Source organism: Leuciscus leuciscus, assembly GCF_965113295.1.
Source record: "Leuciscus leuciscus genome assembly, chromosome: 10".
NCBI classification, from domain to species: Eukaryota; Metazoa; Chordata; class Actinopteri; order Cypriniformes; family Leuciscidae; genus Leuciscus; species Leuciscus leuciscus.
Window position 1 is genome coordinate 12,723,516 of NC_138734.1, and position 7,529 is coordinate 12,731,044.

At 45.8% G+C, this 7,529-nt stretch overlaps 1 long non-coding RNA gene across 1 annotated transcript; it reads right to left on the reverse strand.

Moving 5' to 3' along the window:
• Positions 1 to 2,440: 2,440 nt before the first annotated feature.
• LOC309508642 lies at positions 2,441 to 6,140 on the reverse strand. Its single transcript, XR_014209633.1, has 3 exons — positions 6,003 to 6,140; positions 4,510 to 4,566; positions 2,441 to 4,413 (listed from the first exon to the last, which is right to left on the reverse strand). It is a non-coding gene; the product is annotated as an uncharacterized lncRNA (long non-coding RNA).
• Positions 6,141 to 7,529: the final 1,389 nt, after the last annotated feature.

Consider the following 7,529-nt stretch of genomic DNA (forward strand, 5'->3'; position numbering starts at 1 on the left):
TGCGTCACATCCAGTTGAAACGGGCTATAGGCCTTGGGCTATAAACATAGCTTCGAGAGGCTGGTTTAGCTGATTTTTCATCTCTTCAGCGGAGCTCACGCATCGCTGGATCCTGAGAGAAAGAAGCCGCGCCGTCAGAAAAAGCCTTTTCAGCGGGACGAGCCACTGCATCTGAAGCCGCTGGCCGCGCCGCCTTCAGTCGCCGTTCCTGCTGCGCTATCCGGCGTTATATCCTTTTCTCCTCTACTGTGTTTTGTGTGTGTGTGTGTGTTCGCCGCCGCGACACACACTCTCATTGCACTAAAAGAGCCGGGCGTCTTTTTCAAGATGCCCCTTTCCTGTGGCTCGTGCCGAGCCCCACTCAGCGACGGGGACCGTCATGTCATCGCGTTTCCCGCCTGGGTGAGAAACATGCAGCTATCGCGCTCGCCGACGGCGGCTGCCCTCACTGCGAGCTGATGCCCGTGGCGACTCTGAGGACTCGCCTGGCATTTTTAGTCGAGACTGCACCTCCGCCCGCCGCGGTGCCGCGCCGTAAAGCTCGCCGGTTCGCCCGCCAGCTTCGCCGCCTGCTTCGCTCGAGTCTCTCACTGACGGACAGCGGCCGCCGTCTGCCGCCGCTTCCGTCATAGATGACGACGAAGAAGCCGCGTTTATGGAGGATTAAAGCTGCTCTATCCTGGCATCGAGCAGTAAGGAATGGTCATCCCTCTCCCTCTGTTCGAGCCGCGCAAACTGCGCCGCTCACATGGGATATCAGAAGCGGACGTTCACGCGGCTAGCTCTCTTTACGTCATAGGAGAGCTTCCCCGCCCCCGCGCTCAGTTCGCGCGCGTCACTCACCGGCGAAAGGAGAAAAGAGTGTTTTAGTCCCACTGAGGCTGGACCAACCTCCATTTCTCAGTTCCCTCCTAAGTTCAGGCGACTGGAAATGTCCATATTGCAGTGAACGAGCCTGTTGTAATACACGCACGCCTGCAAATGAACGCCATCACAAGACATGATGACGCTCTCTGAATGGATGTTTTTCCTTCAAAGGGGCTAGTTTTTCTTTACGTTACAAGAAAGCTACCCCGCTCCTCGCGTGCGTCACTCATCGGCGGTATAATGCATGCACGCCTGCAATCAAACGCCGTCACAAGACAAGATGACGCTATCTGGTAAAGCCCGAGGCAAAGTCTTCCTAGCCCACCTAGGAAAATGACGGTGTTCAAGTCCCGCTGCGGCCAGACTTCCACCAAAACTTGTTCAGTTCCAGAAAATGCGACTGTTCCAGTGTATTTTGCAGAAAACAAGCCGGTACCACAGCCCATTTGCCTGCACACAAACGCCATTTTTACGTCGGCCCAGATAAATCTCATAAAGAGTGTATTTCTGGTATTCCGGCCACGGCCGATGGTGTTATGAGTGTAGTAAAATGCCCACGCCCAGTACTCATTCCAACACATAAGCACAGCCCGCCACATTTCAGGGCTCGCACACATGAAATCGACTCATGTCGATTGTGCATTAAAAGTAGTGAATGTGCCCACGACCCAGTTCCCACAAACTGTTCGTCAGAAAAACAGTTTGTGACATGTTTTCATGTCACAAGCCAGAAAAAACTGGATTGTGACATCCAGTTCTCATGTCACAATCGACATGAGCCGATTTTATTTGTGCGAGCCCTGGGCTTGTCATGCCTGTGAGTGAATGTGGGCGCGGGACAGTGGGCACATTTACTACACTGAGAACGCCGTCGGCTTGAGCCGACTGTATGTGCGTTGGTTTCGTTTTTACAGAAACCGTGAGACATGCAGTGTGTAGTACTCAAGCCGACGGCGTTCTCAGTGTAGTAAATGTGCCCGCTGTCCCGCGCCCACATTCACTCACAGGCATGACAAGCCCAGGGCTCGCACAAATAAAATCGGCTCATGTCGATTGTGCGTTAAATGTCCGGCCACGGCCGATGGTGTTATGAGTAGTAATAATGCCCACTGCCCAGTGCTCATTCCTGCACACAGGCACAGCCCGTCCCACAGGGCTCGCGCACATAAAATCGACTCATGTCGATTGCGCACTAAATGTAGTGAATGTGCCCACGACCCAGTGCCCACAAACACTACACACTGCATGTCTCTCGGTTTCTGTAAAAACGAAACCAACACACATACAGTCAGCTCAAGCCGACGGTGTTTTCAGTGTAGTAAATATGCCCGATGTCCCGCGCCCACATTCACTCACAGTCATGACGAGCCCCACGGGTTCCCCCCTGTTCGCTCTCTCTCAGCTACCCGCCATAAGAGAGTCGAGCGCGGGCAGGCTGCCCGCTGTCATTAGCGCGCCCCCCGCCTTGAACGCTGCAAGCGTGGCGTCTGTTACAGCATACCGAAGCTCTCCGGCCGCCACTATGTCACGGCCAGAGCCCAGATCTCATTCAACCTCTATTCATGCAAATGCGTGGGCAAAGCTTCCCGGGGTATCAGAATGGGTGCTGAACATTATAGAATCCTCGCCCGGAGCTTTGGTCCCTACATGCGTGGGCCATCAACGGGTACCCGCTAACCTCCCGGAGGGAGTGTTAAACACGATCATGCAGGCTAGGGCCCCCTCTACGAGACGGCTCTATTCCTCAATATGGTCTGTGTTCTCTAGCTGGTGCACAGCCCGTGGCTTTTCACCCCCAAACTGTGGGGTGACGGAGGTTCTCTCCTTCCTACAAGAGCTACTGGATGAGGGCAGAGCCCCATCCACGCTCAAGGTTTACGTGGCCGCTATAGCAGCGTTTTCTAAACCGACACTTGGCCAGTCACTTGGAAGGAACGATCTGGTTATCAGTTCCCATGTGGGACCTTTCTACGGTCTTGGAGGCCATGAAAGGTGCCCCTTCCGAGCCGATCCAATCAACGGATATCAAACACTTGTCTTTCAAGACAGTGTTTCTTCTGGCTCTCGCTTCAGTAAAGCGCATAGGGGACTTACAAGTGCTCTCAGTGAGCGCGACATGTATGGAGTTTGGGCCAAATGACTCGAAAGTCATACTCAAACCGAGGCACGGGTACGTTCCTAAATCCCTCAACACACCGTTCAGGGCTCAGGTGATTTCCCTGTCCGCCCTGCCGGTCTCTAACGAGGAAAAGGACGCCAGCTTCCTTTACCCGGTCAGGGCATTAAGGGCTTATGTGTCTCGCTCGTCTGTCTTCAGACAGACAGAGCAGCTCTTTGCCTCGTTCAACGGACGTTCTAAGAGATTTGCCGTGTAGAAACAGAGCCTATCCAGATGGATAGTCGATGCTATAGCGCTGGCTTATGCCTTTAAGGGCTTGCAGTGCCCGTTAGGTGTCAGAGCGCACTCCACAAGAGGCATGGCCTCGTCGTGGGCTTGGTCTAGTGGGATTGCCTTGCAAGATATCTGTATGGCGGCAGGCTGGGCCTCCCCGTCTACATTTATAAGGTTTTATAACCTAGAGGTTCCCACTTTGCAAGCTAAGCTGCTTTCGGTCTAATAAATCGGTATTGTCTGCCCCGATGCTTTCGGCCCAGAATACTGAAACTGCTTGAGCAAACGCTCGCTGATCGATCGCGCAGCTCTATGGGCAGTGTGTAAGACCCACTATATTCATCAGACCAGGACGAGTTTGTTCGCCCTGGCTGTGTGGAACACTATCAATATAATTGCTCCTTATAGGATGCTATTTATTACAGGAATGATGCTATTCTAGCCCCTCTTCCTGGACTCTCTGTGAGTCCCTGATGATCACGTACTATATGAGCCCCGGGCACTTGCCCTTGGGACTTTGGTATTGGATCTCAGCATGCACGGCGTTTTACACTGTGTTCCCCATAGCGTAAGATATTACGCAGTATGAGAGAACCTCTCGTAAGAGAACGTACTCGGTTACTAACGTAACCTCGGTTCTCTCTAGAAGAGGGAACGAGTACTGCGTATCTTGCCGTGCCTGCACACGCTCTGGTTCGCTCCGGTGATGAAAAACCAGCTAAACCAGCCTCTCGAAGCTATGTTTATAGCCCGCCTTGGGCCTTACACGCCCGTTTCAGCGGGACGTGACGCAGTGGGCGCGAAGCGCCCCCATTGGAGCTGACGTCACGATGGGGTCTTTCGATAGGCTGCTGCAGTTGCCGCAGGGCAGCCAATAGGCGCACGAGCTGTCTCGCCTATGTCTGCATGCTGCCGCAATGCGTTTTACATTATTCCAAAATTAAGGATAATTTTTGGCTTCAGTATCTCGCGGAAAAGAGATTTTCCCCATAGCGTAAGATATTACGCAGTACGAGAGAACCTCTTGTAAGAGAACCTCAATACCATCAATGACAATGCTGATGTCCAGGGGAGTGCTTAGACCATCACTTTCACAGAGCACAAAAATGGCCATGGAGTCCAAGTTCTCTCTGTGCTTCATCTTTCTGGCCAATCTGAAAGACACACAAGCAAAAAAAAGAAACAATTCTTACTCAGAGAGCTAATTCATAAATTCAACTTCTCTTACCAAAAAGAGACCAATTACTTACCGTTATCTTCTGACTGGACTACAATGACTCCAAACTGTTGTCTTTCAACATCTGTATCTTAAAAAAAAAAAAACACACAAACACAGCAATCACCAACTTTCATAAAGGAAATTAAAATGCATGGATATGCTTTTGCACCTAAGAGCCAAAAACTTTGCAAGTTTAAATATTTATAAATAATACATTAATTAAATAAATTGGTGTCATTTGAACGTTTATCAATAATTATTTTCAAAGTTGCAAAGATGTCATATACAGATTTCATAAAATAATGTAATTAGTGTAATGCATTATGTAATAGGCCATTGTGTGCATGCATGTTTAAACTTGTATGACGTAATCGGAACCTACTGCAGTGTGTTAAAACATCAACAATGTAATTGATTAATCAAGTATTTACCATATATTTATTCTTTTAAGGTTATATAGTCAAGTATATGAGGCTACTGTCACTTTAAGAATTAACACATACCAACAAAGACAAACTCTATTTTTTTCAAGTGAATACTTGGCAAGGTAGACATTTTCAATTAAAATAAAATGTCTATGACCATTCAAACGCCATATGACACTAAAAAGAACTCAAGTCAGTGCTGTTCATCTACAAGGCATTGAGCAAGTACCTATGTGTTTTCTTTAGTCTTATCGTGCTCTAATTTGATCAAACACCTGACAACATCTCATCTTACCGAAGATAGCCAACTGAATAAGGTCAACGCCCTTTTTCTCAGCATCTGACAGAAGTGTCACAAGCTTTCACACACATCTTCTAAAATAGAAGTAGCATCAGAAAAAAAGAGAATTACGTTTGTTGTTGACTGCACACTATTCGACTTAGGCCTACTCAAAACGGTCTTGCAACCCACCAGTTGAGAAAGATTGACTCTATATTTACTATGTGCATATCACTGTCTGTTGTTCTGCTGAAGCTCATTCGGCACTTGCACATTTCCGCACTCGTTTGACTTGTGCCTGGCGCTGAGGTGAAGTTGGAGTGTGTGTCTGAAAAGTCTCACGTTTTTTGTGGTCTTAAAGAGACGGTTCAGCGTTTTACAAAACACAATTTTTGTCAATAAAAAAAGACACAGAAACAGCAGTTGTGAGAGGGGTGGCCAAAGGGGTGGCCAAGCTTAGACCAAGGGTGGCCACAGCCACCCCTGGCCACCCCCTACATACCGCTCTTATTTTCACATCGATTCATGTTTGTTACTTATCAGTAACTTTAAATATCCTGCACACTGAAAGCTGTTGAGTGTGATCTATATCGAAACAGTATAGTCACAAAGATTTAATTAAACTTTGAAATACTACAAATGTATAACGTGTCAATTAATTAGGCCTACTTTATGTGTAAATACTCTGATGTCCACTTTGAATACAAACTTTGAATTATTTGATAAAACACTTGCATTAATCAGTTGACTGATCCTTACGTGATTATAGGCTAAATGTACGGTAGTAACAAACTCAACATAATTTGTAAGATTACTCACCATATGTAATTTTGTGTCCACCATGAGGATATCCTGCAGCAAACGAAGATGGTGGTCGATAAGAATTTTCACAAGTCAAACCGATGTCGTCCGTGGTCAGTCACTTGGCTTAAACAGAATCATCACACTAAACTGTTACTTGACTAATTTTAAAGTATTAACCACTCTTGCTACTTTATTTTTCTCATTCACCAATGTTTCTTCATCAATCAACTGTCAGAAACTTTATGCAATCCACTAAATGAACGCAATGCAGATATACACGCAATGTAGGCTATATAGCCTATATAGCCTAATCTCTACCGATAGTTACAATTATAATACTATTTTAAGGTTTTTCCTCAAAATTAGGTGAAGGTGGTAAAATCCTGCTTGGAAAATGGGTATCTGATCTAGGGCTGTCACAATTATTAAATTTGGTAGACGAGGAGTTTTACCGTCCTGACGCGCTGTTGGAATGCTGAATGGAGAATGATTGACTGCAGCGGAGGGAAGACGAGTTTGCGTGAACTTTAATTTAACGATGTAAAATTTCTTCTGTCCCTCACAACAAGATATGAAATGGCTTTACACCACTTAAATCATTATATTAGAATTTGTGAAGGATTGAGTAACACAGATAGGCCTATATATTTCTGATTAGGCTATTTAATTATCGCGACAGGCCATCTGAGCAGTGACTGCCTGTCTTGAGTTTTGAGGACAGCCGGATTTATTTATTTATTTATTTGTTTATTTAAAAGGGACAATGCACATCAATTGACATTTTGTGTTTACACTCAAAATGTAAATGCGCCAGAGACTTAGCAGAAAAGCTCATTTTCATCTGTAGTCCCAGGTCAACACATCATCATATTACATTAATATTTTTTTTTAAATAAAAATAAAAATAATACATTAAAGATAGAAAACAGATTAAGAAAAAGGAAGATAAAGGAGAATTGAACAAATAATAAAATTAGTAGGCTACAATACAAAGAACGGCAGTACCTAAGATAAGGTAAACCAACTATTGATGAATGCAGTTTTGATTGTTTTTAATCCATCTCTTGAGTGTGAGTTTAAATGATAGATAGCTGGTGCTTTCTCTGAGTTCAGTAGGGAGGCAGTTCCAATAATTTGAGGCCCGTACTGACTGTTTGGCCAAACTTATACGTCTATACTGTACAACACAGTCTCCCCTAGTGGCTGCCCTAGTTGCCCTGCCACTGCTGTTCTTTTGTTGTATAAATTCGCCCAGTGGTGGAGGTGCAAGCCCATGTAATATTTTGAAAATGAGGCAGGCATCTTGAAACTAAACTCTCAAAATTGAATAAGTTGTATTTTGTAGTGATATGGCAATGGTGATAGCTGATAGGTTGGCCAATGGGGCACGCCATTTGACGGAGGCGGTCGCCTCGTAATTCTTGATGCAGGAAAAACCCAAATAAATAATGTAATTAAAAGTCCACAAATGATCTATTACTAAAGTATTTATTAATGGCTATCCATCGTTTACTTAGGCCTATAGCTACACTTGAAATATCA